This window comes from Leptopilina boulardi, unplaced genomic scaffold (assembly GCF_019393585.1).
Source record: "Leptopilina boulardi isolate dan_hultmark-lab unplaced genomic scaffold, ZJU_Lbou_2.1 LbouV2_112, whole genome shotgun sequence".
Taxonomy (NCBI): Eukaryota; Metazoa; Arthropoda; class Insecta; order Hymenoptera; family Figitidae; genus Leptopilina; species Leptopilina boulardi.
In genome coordinates this window covers 1739909-1752598 of record NW_026137655.1, presented here as the reverse complement: position 1 = coordinate 1752598, position 12690 = coordinate 1739909, and the positions used below count along the sequence as shown (strand labels likewise).

Sequence of the window (12690 nt, the reverse complement as noted above, 5' to 3'; positions counted from 1 at the left end):
TACGAAAATCGCTTTAATGGTCATAAAATTGGTCTTCCTCTACTCGGATCTGGGTGTCAATTTTTTTCTACACTTTTCGGTGTATTTTGTGCAAGAATATGCAATAAAATCTTCTGCCTAAGAAAAATTGAATTTTTTTGGTAAGTTTTTTTGGTTTTTCATGCGTTTTTGGTCATAAAAAAGGTCTTCCTCTACTCGGATCTGGGTGTCAATTTTTTTCTACACTTTTCGGTGTATTTTGTGCAAGAATATGCAATAAAATCTTCTGCCTAAGAAAAATTGAATTTTTTTGGTAAGTTTTTTTGGTTTTTCATGCGTTTTTGGTCATAAAAAAGGTCTTCCTCTACTCGGATCTGGGTGTCAATTTTTTTCTACACTTTTCGGTGTATTTTGTGCAAGAATATGCAATAAAATCTTCTGCCTAAGAAAAATTGAATTTTTTTGGTAAGTTTTTTTGGTTTTTCATGCGTTTTTGGTCATGAAAAGGGTCTTCCTCTACTCGGATCTGGGTGTCAATTTTTTTCTACACTTTTCGGTGTATTTTGTGCAAGAATATGCAATAAAATCTTCTGCCTAAGAAAAATTGAATTTTTTTGGTAATTTTTTTTGGTTTTTCATGCGTTTTTGGTCATGAAAAGGGTCTTCCTCTACTCGGATCTGGGTGTCAATTTTTTTCTACACTTTTCAGTGTATTTTGTGCAAGAATATGCAATAAAATCTTCTGCCTAAGAAAAATTGAATTTTTTTGGTAAGTTTTTTTGGTTTTTCATGCGTTTTTGGTCATAAAAAAGGTCTTCCTCTACTCGGATCTGGGTGTCAATTTTTTTCTACACTTTTCGGTGTATTTTGTGCAAGAATATGCAATAAAATCTTCTGCCTAAGAAAAATTGAATTTTTTTGGTAATTTTTTTTGGTTTTTCATGCGTTTTTGGTCATGAAAAGGGTCTTCCTCTACTCGGATCTGGGTGTCAATTTTTTTCTACACTTTTCAGTGTATTTTGTGCAAGAATATGCAATAAAATCTTCTGCCTAAGAAAAATTGAATTTTTTTGGTAATTTTTTTTGGTTTTTCATGCGTTTTTGGTCATGAAAAGGGTCTTCCTCTACTCGGATCTGGGTGTCAATTTTTTTCTACACTTTTCAGTGTATTTTGTGCAAGAATATGCAATAAAATCTTCTGCCTAAGAAAAATTGAATTTTTTTGGTAAGTTTTTTTGGTTTTTCATGCGTTTTTGGTCATAAAAAAGGTCTTCCTCTACTCGGATCTGGGTGTCAATTTTTTTCTACACTTTTCGGTGTATTTTGTGCAAGAATATGGAATAAAATCGTCTGCCTAAGAAAAATTGAATTTTTTTGGAAAGATTTTGTTTGTTTTTGGATGTGTTTTTGGTCATAAAAATGGTCTTCCTCTACTCGGATCTGGGTGTCAATTTTTTTCTACACTTTTCGGTGTATTTTGTGCAAGAATATGCAATAAAATCTTCTGCCTAAGAAAAATTGAATTTTTTTGGTAAGTTTTTTTGGTTTTTCATGCGTTTTTGGTCATAAAAAAGGTCTTCCTCTACTCGGATCTGGGTGTCAATTTTTTTCTACACTTTTCGGTGTATTTTGTGCAAGAATATGCAATAAAATCTTCTGCCTAAGAAAAATTGAATTTTTTTGGTAAGTTTTTTTGGTTTTTCATGCGTTTTTGGTCATAAAAAAGGTCTTCCTCTACTCGGATCTGGGTGTCAATTTTTTTCTACACTTTTCGGTGTATTTTGTGCAAGAATATGCAATAAAATCTTCTGCCTAAGAAAAATTGAATTTTTTTGGTAAGTTTTTTTGGTTTTTCATGCGTTTTTGGTCATAAAAAAGGTCTTCCTCTACTCGGATCTGGGTGTCAATTTTTTTCTACACTTTTCGGTGTATTTTGTGCAAGAATATGCAATAAAATCTTCTGCCTAAGAAAAATTGAATTTTTTTGGTAATTTTTTTTGGTTTTTCATGCGTTTTTGGTCATGAAAAGGGTCTTCCTCTACTCGGATCTGGGTGTCAATTTTTTTCTACACTTTTCAGTGTATTTTGTGCAAGAATATGCAATAAAATCTTCTGCCTAAGAAAAATTGAATTTTTTTGGTAAGTTTTTTTGGTTTTTCATGCGTTTTTGGTCATAAAAAAGGTCTTCCTCTACTCGGATCTGGGTGTCAATTTTTTTCTACACTTTTCGGTGTATTTTGTGCAAGAATATGCAATAAAATCTTCTGCCTAAGAAAAATTGAATTTTTTTGGTAATTTTTTTTGGTTTTTCATGCGTTTTTGGTCATGAAAAGGGTCTTCCTCTACTCGGATCTGGGTGTCAATTTTTTTCTACACTTTTCAGTGTATTTTGTGCAAGAATATGCAATAAAATCTTCTGCCTAAGAAAAATTGAATTTTTTTGGTAATTTTTTTTGGTTTTTCATGCGTTTTTGGTCATGAAAAGGGTCTTCCTCTACTCGGATCTGGGTGTCAATTTTTTTCTACACTTTTCAGTGTATTTTGTGCAAGAATATGCAATAAAATCTTCTGCCTAAGAAAAATTGAATTTTTTTGGTAAGTTTTTTTGGTTTTTCATGCGTTTTTGGTCATAAAAAAGGTCTTCCTCTACTCGGATCTGGGTGTCAATTTTTTTCTACACTTTTCGGTGTATTTTGTGCAAGAATATGGAATAAAATCGTCTGCCTAAGAAAAATTGAATTTTTTTGGAAAGATTTTGTTTGTTTTTGGATGTGTTTTTGGTCATAAAAATGGTCTTCCTCTACTCGGATCTGGGTGTCAATTTTTTTCTACACTTTTCGGTGTATTTTGTGCAAGAATATGCAATAAAATCTTCTGCCTAAGAAAAATTGAATTTTTTTGGTAAGTTTTTTTGGTTTTTCATGCGTTTTTGGTCATAAAAAAGGTCTTCCTCTACTCGGATCTGGGTGTCAATTTTTTTCTACACTTTTCGGTGTATTTTGTGCAAGAATATGCAATAAAATCTTCTGCCTAAGAAAAATTGAATTTTTTTGGTAAGTTTTTTTGGTTTTTCATGCGTTTTTGGTCATGAAAAGGGTCTTCCTCTACTCGGATCTGGGTGTCAATTTTTTTCTACACTTTTCGGTGTATTTTGTGCAAGAATATGCAATAAAATCTTCTGCCTAAGAAAAATTGAATTTTTTTGGTAATTTTTTTTGGTTTTTCATGCGTTTTTGGTCATGAAAAGGGTCTTCCTCTACTCGGATCTGGGTGTCAATTTTTTTCTACACTTTTCAGTGTATTTTGTGCAAGAATATGCAATAAAATCTTCTGCCTAAGAAAAATTGAATTTTTTTGGTAAGTTTTTTTGGTTTTTCATGCGTTTTTGGTCATAAAAAAGGTCTTCCTCTACTCGGATCTGGGTGTCAATTTTTTTCTACACTTTTCGGTGTATTTTGTGCAAGAATATGCAATAAAATCTTCTGCCTAAGAAAAATTGAATTTTTTTGGTAATTTTTTTTGGTTTTTCATGCGTTTTTGGTCATGAAAAGGGTCTTCCTCTACTCGGATCTGGGTGTCAATTTTTTTCTACACTTTTCAGTGTATTTTGTGCAAGAATATGCAATAAAATCTTCTGCCTAAGAAAAATTGAATTTTTTTGGTAATTTTTTTTGGTTTTTCATGCGTTTTTGGTCATGAAAAGGGTCTTCCTCTACTCGGATCTGGGTGTCAATTTTTTTCTACACTTTTCAGTGTATTTTGTGCAAGAATATGCAATAAAATCTTCTGCCTAAGAAAAATTGAATTTTTTTGGTAAGTTTTTTTGGTTTTTCATGCGTTTTTGGTCATAAAAAAGGTCTTCCTCTACTCGGATCTGGGTGTCAATTTTTTTCTACACTTTTCGGTGTATTTTGTGCAAGAATATGGAATAAAATCGTCTGCCTAAGAAAAATTGAATTTTTTTGGAAAGATTTTGTTTGTTTTTGGATGTGTTTTTGGTCATAAAAATGGTCTTCCTCTACTCGGATCTGGGTGTCAATTTTTTTCTACACTTTTCGGTGTATTTTGTGCAAGAATATGCAATAAAATCTTCTGCCTAAGAAAAATTGAATTTTTTTGGTTTTTCATGCGTTTTTGGTCATAAAAAAGGTCTTCCTCTACTCGGATCTGGGTGTCAATTTTTTTCTACACTTTTCGGTGTATTTTGTGCAAGAATATGCAATAAAATCTTCTGCCTAAGAAAAATTGAATTTTTTTGGTAAGTTTTTTTGGTTTTTCATGCGTTTTTGGTCATAAAAAAGGTCTTCCTCTACTCGGATCTGGGTGTCAATTTTTTTCTACACTTTTCGGTGTATTTTGTGCAAGAATATGCAATAAAATCTTCTGCCTAAGAAAAATTGAATTTTTTTGGTAAGTTTTTTTGGTTTTTCATGCGTTTTTGGTCATAAAAAAGGTCTTCCTCTACTCGGATCTGGGTGTCAATTTTTTTCTACACTTTTCGGTGTATTTTGTGCAAGAATATGCAATAAAATCTTCTGCCTAAGAAAAATTGAATTTTTTTGGTAATTTTTTTTGGTTTTTCATGCGTTTTTGGTCATGAAAAGGGTCTTCCTCTACTCGGATCTGGGTGTCAATTTTTTTCTACACTTTTCAGTGTATTTTGTGCAAGAATATGCAATAAAATCTTCTGCCTAAGAAAAATTGAATTTTTTTGGTAAGTTTTTTTGGTTTTTCATGCGTTTTTGGTCATAAAAAAGGTCTTCCTCTACTCGGATCTGGGTGTCAATTTTTTTCTACACTTTTCGGTGTATTTTGTGCAAGAATATGCAATAAAATCTTCTGCCTAAGAAAAATTGAATTTTTTTGGTAATTTTTTTTGGTTTTTCATGCGTTTTTGGTCATGAAAAGGGTCTTCCTCTACTCGGATCTGGGTGTCAATTTTTTTCTACACTTTTCAGTGTATTTTGTGCAAGAATATGCAATAAAATCTTCTGCCTAAGAAAAATTGAATTTTTTTGGTAATTTTTTTTGGTTTTTCATGCGTTTTTGGTCATGAAAAGGGTCTTCCTCTACTCGGATCTGGGTGTCAATTTTTTTCTACACTTTTCAGTGTATTTTGTGCAAGAATATGCAATAAAATCTTCTGCCTAAGAAAAATTGAATTTTTTTGGTAAGTTTTTTTGGTTTTTCATGCGTTTTTGGTCATAAAAAAGGTCTTCCTCTACTCGGATCTGGGTGTCAATTTTTTTCTACACTTTTCGGTGTATTTTGTGCAAGAATATGGAATAAAATCGTCTGCCTAAGAAAAATTGAATTTTTTTGGAAAGATTTTGTTTGTTTTTGGATGTGTTTTTGGTCATAAAAATGGTCTTCCTCTACTCGGATCTGGGTGTCAATTTTTTTCTACACTTTTCGGTGTATTTTGTGCAAGAATATGCAATAAAATCTTCTGCCTAAGAAAAATTGAATTTTTTGGGTAATTTTTTTTGGTTTTTCATGCGTTTTTGGTCATAAAAAAGGTCTTCCTCTACTCGGATCTGGGTGTCAATTTTTTTCTACACTTTTCGGTGTATTTTGTGCAAGAATATGCAATAAAATCTTCTGCCTAAGAAAAATTGAATTTTTTTGGTAATTTTTTTTGGTTTTTCATGCGTTTTTGGTCATGAAAAGGGTCTTCCTCTACTCGGATCTGGGTGTCAATTTTTTTCTACACTTTTCAGTGTATTTTGTGCAAGAATATGCAATAAAATCTTCTGCCTAAGAAAAATTGAATTTTTTTGGTAAGTTTTTTTGGTTTTTCATGCGTTTTTGGTCATAAAAAAGGTCTTCCTCTACTCGGATCTGGGTGTCAATTTTTTTCTACACTTTTCGGTGTATTTTGTGCAAGAATATGGAATAAAATCGTCTGCCTAAGAAAAATTGAATTTTTTTGGAAAGATTTTGTTTGTTTTTGGATGTGTTTTTGGTCATAAAAATGGTCTTCCTCTACTCGGATCTGGGTGTCAATTTTTTTCTACACTTTTCGGTGTATTTTGTGCAAGAATATGCAATAAAATCTTCTGCCTAAGAAAAATTGAATTTTTTTGGTAAGTTTTTTTGGTTTTTCATGCGTTTTTGGTCATAAAAAAGGTCTTCCTCTACTCGGATCTGGGTGTCAATTTTTTTCTACACTTTTCGGTGTATTTTGTGCAAGAATATGCAATAAAATCTTCTGCCTAAGAAAAATTGAATTTTTTTGGTAAGTTTTTTTGGTTTTTCATGCGTTTTTGGTCATAAAAAAGGTCTTCCTCTACTCGGATCTGGGTGTCAATTTTTTTCTACACTTTTCGGTGTATTTTGTGCAAGAATATGCAATAAAATCTTCTGCCTAAGAAAAATTGAATTTTTTTGGTAATTTTTTTTGGTTTTTCATGCGTTTTTGGTCATGAAAAGGGTCTTCCTCTACTCGGATCTGGGTGTCAATTTTTTTCTACACTTTTCAGTGTATTTTGTGCAAGAATATGCAATAAAATCTTCTGCCTAAGAAAAATTGAATTTTTTTGGTAAGTTTTTTTGGTTTTTCATGCGTTTTTGGTCATAAAAAAGGTCTTCCTCTACTCGGATCTGGGTGTCAATTTTTTTCTACACTTTTCGGTGTATTTTGTGCAAGAATATGCAATAAAATCTTCTGCCTAAGAAAAATTGAATTTTTTTGGTAATTTTTTTTGGTTTTTCATGCGTTTTTGGTCATGAAAAGGGTCTTCCTCTACTCGGATCTGGGTGTCAATTTTTTTCTACACTTTTCAGTGTATTTTGTGCAAGAATATGCAATAAAATCTTCTGCCTAAGAAAAATTGAATTTTTTTGGTAATTTTTTTTGGTTTTTCATGCGTTTTTGGTCATGAAAAGGGTCTTCCTCTACTCGGATCTGGGTGTCAATTTTTTTCTACACTTTTCAGTGTATTTTGTGCAAGAATATGCAATAAAATCTTCTGCCTAAGAAAAATTGAATTTTTTTGGTAAGTTTTTTTGGTTTTTCATGCGTTTTTGGTCATAAAAAAGGTCTTCCTCTACTCGGATCTGGGTGTCAATTTTTTTCTACACTTTTCGGTGTATTTTGTGCAAGAATATGGAATAAAATCGTCTGCCTAAGAAAAATTGAATTTTTTTGGAAAGATTTTGTTTGTTTTTGGATGTGTTTTTGGTCATAAAAATGGTCTTCCTCTACTCGGATCTGGGTGTCAATTTTTTTCTACACTTTTCGGTGTATTTTGTGCAAGAATATGCAATAAAATCTTCTGCCTAAGAAAAATTGAATTTTTTGGGTAATTTTTTTTGGTTTTTCATGCGTTTTTGGTCATAAAAAAGGTCTTCCTCTACTCGGATCTGGGTGTCAATTTTTTTCTACACTTTTCGGTGTATTTTGTGCAAGAATATGCAATAAAATCTTCTGCCTAAGAAAAATTGAATTTTTTTGGTAATTTTTTTTGGTTTTTCATGCGTTTTTGGTCATGAAAAGGGTCTTCCTCTACTCGGATCTGGGTGTCAATTTTTTTCTACACTTTTCAGTGTATTTTGTGCAAGAATATGCAATAAAATCTTCTGCCTAAGAAAAATTGAATTTTTTTGGTAAGTTTTTTTGGTTTTTCATGCGTTTTTGGTCATAAAAAAGGTCTTCCTCTACTCGGATCTGGGTGTCAATTTTTTTCTACACTTTTCGGTGTATTTTGTGCAAGAATATGGAATAAAATCGTCTGCCTAAGAAAAATTGAATTTTTTTGGAAAGATTTTGTTTGTTTTTGGATGTGTTTTTGGTCATAAAAATGGTCTTCCTCTACTCGGATCTGGGTGTCAATTTTTTTCTACACTTTTCGGTGTATTTTGTGCAAGAATATGCAATAAAATCTTCTGCCTAAGAAAAATTGAATTTTTTGGGTAATTTTTTTTGGTTTTTCATGCGTTTTTGGTCATAAAAATGGTCTTCCTCTACTCGGATCTGGGTGTCAATTTTTTTCTACACTTTTCGGTGTATTTTGTGCAAGAATATGCAATAAAATCTTCTGCCTAAGAAAAATTGAATATTTTTGAAAATTTTTTTTTTACGAAAATCGCTTTAATGGTCATAAAATTGGTGTTCCTCTACGCGGATCGGGCTGTCAATTTTTTTCTACCTTTTCAGGTGTATTTTGTGCAAGAAATTGCAATAAAATAGTCTGTAAATAATTATAAATTATATATTATTTTTCTTTAATTTTTAGAAATTTCAGCTAAAATGTGAATTTTTGAATTTTTAACTTCCATTAATTCTTTAAATTTAACTCAAATCTATAGGTACTCAAATGTTTATATTATTATTATATTATTTTTGTATGTTTATTTCGATGTTAATGCTTTCTCCACGAGGAAGCAAATTTTTTTGCTGTTCGGAAAGAGGAAGCAAAATGTTCATGTAATGAACATCTGAATTGACAACTTGTTTACATTGAAATAATGTAATAATTCACACATTTTCATTGAATAATTTATTAATATTTTCTTGGTAAATGAATATACAAAGTTTACATTTAGTTTCAATGGTTTATACGTTGCTTGAATAATATTTGATACGTTGTGACGATAATAGTGCCGCTTTTTATAACTGCGCTCAAGTTATGCTTCTTTTTTTTTATGTCATTATTTTCATTTTCTGTTTCACGCAGTGAGATTTCTCTCGGCAATTTGAAAAACGCAACATACATTAATTATTTTTTTTTTCACTCAAAATTCACGCATCAAATTTTACATTGAAAAAAGTTTTTTTTTTACTATTAAAAAAAATTTTTTCTCCTTAATTGATATTTTTTTTTTACTTTTTTTTTACTTAAACTATAAAAAAATAGTAAAATATCTCAGTACAAATTCATATACCTATAAATAGCGAGAAAAATTTCTTCATAATCTTAGAAGTAAAATTTCTATCCACACTCGGTTTTTTTAAAATTTACTTTACAATTATTATAAATAAAATATAATATAACAATAATAATCTTGTAGGGACAAAATTATGAAAGGAAAAAATATTGAAAAACATATCGCTCTTGCGACGTGAAATCTCAGCGCGAGAACGCTGGTAAATTTATAATTTGAATAAATATACCACAAGGCTAATCTAATCAGTCTTTATACAATATTCGTACATTAGCTTTCACATGATTCATTGTTATATTATTTACAGCGTTTGTTTTCTTTTTTGTGACGACCTACTCACTTTTTTTCGTCATATATGACGCAAAGCGGAGAGCTCTAACCGGCTATCCATTACAATCAAAAACTTAATCTCATGATGGTGGAAATAATTTCTAATCTAATTTTCCCAAATTATTTTTTTAGAATTTTTTTGATTTGCAATTATTTTTTAAATTAATTCCTCCTTAATTGTCCCTTTTTTTGGACGAATTGGCCACGGGGGGAAAAATTGAGATTTTATTGGGCCAATAAAGAAATGGGAACTTGCAGGAAGTCATTTTTTTGCCGATTTTCTCCTCTCATATTTTTTAATATTTTATTAATCCGGTTCGGAGCCTCCTTAATCTGTCTACAGATAAAATGTGTTTTTTAGACTCTAGCCGGATCTAAGGTGACTTTTTTTTAATGATGAGATGTGTCGTTAGCGGTAAAAAAATATTTTTCAAAAAAAAAGATAGCGAGCGCTCTCTTTTTTTTTCTCTTGTGAATGCGACGAGTAAACTACACATATTTTTTTCTGCCCTACTGATGATGATGGTGATAATTTTTTTTTTTGTGAGAATGAATATTATAAAGGTACACTGCTGACCCTGGTTGCATATTTTTTTTTTTTTTGCTTTTCGAGGTAGACCTTAAAATAAAATGCTCTCGCTTTTTTTTTTGAAATCTTACGTGTCAAAAATGTATGAAAGCACTTCTATTGTCTTATGCAAAACTTGGTCAAGTTTCCTCAAAATAGTTTCATAAAAATTATTGGAGGAACATTTTTATTCACAAAAAAAAAAAATTAACTTTTTTGGATTTTAAAATTTTTGTTATTATTATTTTAAGTTTTTATCGGTTAATTGTTTTAAAAATAAATTGACATTGTTTTTGAATTTAATAATTTTAAGTCTTCAAAAAAATTATGAAATTATTGTGGAAACCTTCCAAGTTATAATAATTAGGGAAAAGTCTGTTTTTGACATGATTTGAAAGTCCTATTGTTGACTATGATTGAAAATTCCATTTTTCAATCTGGTCCTTAAGATGATATGTGTGATCGATGATGTAAAAACTTAATTATTTTTTTTTCCTTATGGAAAATTTCACCGATCACGATTTCATTTGGTCGATTTATTTTATAATAATACACGTGCTAAAAAGTCTCATAAACCATTTGAGTCGAGAAAAATTTGTCTACCAAAAATATTTATTTTCTTTTTTTGGTCATTTCATCAGTAATATTTAGGAATGAAATCGTGGCCATGAAGTTTCAAAATGAACGCTACTTTATGAATATTAAAAATTATTTCCTTCTACAATTCATTTTTTTTCTTTTTGTTTTTTGATCTAGCTAAAGATGTCGGCGGTGTAAAAAATACATATTTACTTTCTGCGTAGAGATCGTGATTTCGAAAAAGGCTGTTTTCGAACAAATTATCTGAAGCTCTCACATTTTCAAGGTCACAGATATCACGTTATCTACATCATACATTATATTATGAAAAGAAAGTCGAGATTCTATTTTTTTTCTCTTTTTTAGAATTTTTTTTGAATCTACTTTATCGAGGAAAGAGACCGGCAATATTTTGCAAAGTTCATTTTCAATAGATATATTTATATAGGAATTAGAGAAAGGAAATTTTTTTTCTAACTCGCAATTATAGAACAAAAAGAATTATAATATAATACAATTATATTATAATGGATTATTATAATAAAGAGAAAAAAAAAATTATAAATACTAAGGCGATAATGGACAGTCGATAAGAGTAAATGCACAATATTGAGAGATTCATTGAAATGAATGGCAGTAATTCATTTATAATCTCGATTTAAAATCAAGAACACATAAATGGCACGTGCCATTGTACTTGTAATCCCTTTAGAGTGCCATTTTCGCCTTTTTTTTCAAAATTTAAGTACCTTTCTCTCTCTCTTTCTCCAAAAAGGAAATTATCAAATATCAATGGCACTTAATTGTAGCTTATCAATATGGGCTAATTATAATTAATATATGTATTTACAAATTGCTTTTTTATACTCTGAGAAATGTTTTCCTTTTTTGGTATCATTTTTAAAATTTTAATTAACCAATTTGGAAATATTTCTCAAAGTCAAAAACAATTTTTCTTTTCGAAAAATTTGTTATAGAAAAGTAACTCTTCTTTTTTTTTTTTGATAATTAAAAAAGGTGAAATTAATTTTATTTTCTATAACATATTTTTTGTCGAAATGGAAAAAGATGAAATTGTGAAAAAAAAATTATAAAAAAAACCGGTATTAGCAATGTACAGTGGAGTCGTTAACAAAATGTACAATATTGTTTATAATTATAGAAAAAGCATTCTAATATAGTATATTTTAAATTCTTATATTTGAAGTCTTATAACATATCCGAGAGGAAGCGTAATCAAAACTTCCATCGTGAACGTACTTACTTTCCCTATACACGAACCTTATTAAGAGCGATACGAGTTTATATTCCGTCATATATTTATTATATAACATCGATGGAATACTTATCGAATTTCTTACGTATCGAGCAATTCATCTAGTTTAATATAGTTTTTTTTTTCATTAATTATCGCGGGGAAAAATTCATCTTTGCGGGAAATATAAGGAAGCAAGTCTTTGGGTAGGTACATTCTTATCGTCTATATTATAACCGAAATGTAAATCATTTTCAGGATTGGTTTCTGCGTATGTTTTTGATTTTTACTTTTATCTTTTCAAACGTCTTGAAAAAAAGCACAATTATTATTTAGTATATTAGTTTTTATTTTGTATTTTTTAATTTCATGTGTTTTTTTAATTAATTTGTATTTGAGTTTAATTTTTAAAGTTCCTTGACTTTAACCGATGTAATTATTTTTCTAGACGTAACTAGTCGGATTTTTTCATTTTTATTTTTCGAGATTTATTTAAGGATATTTAATATTATAGAAAATTTGTTTGTATTATGAGAAGTTTTATTGTATAGTGAGAAATTGTTTTTATACAATAGGGAATTTTTTTGGGGTATTTTGAGAGATTGTTTAGGAAAATGTTTAAAAATTGTTTGTACAATCGAAAAGTGTTTGGTATATAGTAGGGAATTTTTTTTTCTAATATTAATGTAAAATTATTTTTATAGTGGAAAATTTGTTTTTTATAGTGGAAAATTGTTTGTATAATGGAATATTGTTTTGTACAATAAGGAAGTTTAGGAAATTGCTTATTTAACAGTGAATTGTTTTCTTATATATAACAGGAAATCGTTTTAATAAAAAAGAAAATTTTTTTTAACATAAATTATGATTTTAACAGGAAAAATTGTTTTTAACAGGAAAAATTATGTTTTTAACAGGGAAAATTATGTTCTTAACAGGAAAATTATATTCTTAACAGGAAAATTATTTTTTTTAACAAGGAAATTATTTTTTCTAATTGTTTCTTTTTCTAACAGTGAATTGTTTTTCGTAACAATTAAAAAAATTTGTTTGTATAAATAACAGTGAAATATTGCTATAAAAAATGAATTAT

The 12690-nt window shown here is 29.4% G+C and overlaps 1 protein-coding gene across 3 annotated transcripts in view; it reads left to right on the top strand.

The window, feature by feature from the left end:
• The window catches only part of LOC127281731 (COMM domain-containing protein 4), a 103551-nt gene that overhangs the window by 20893 nt on the left and 69968 nt on the right, over window positions 1-12690 (top strand). The gene's annotated exons all lie outside the window — the stretch shown is intronic.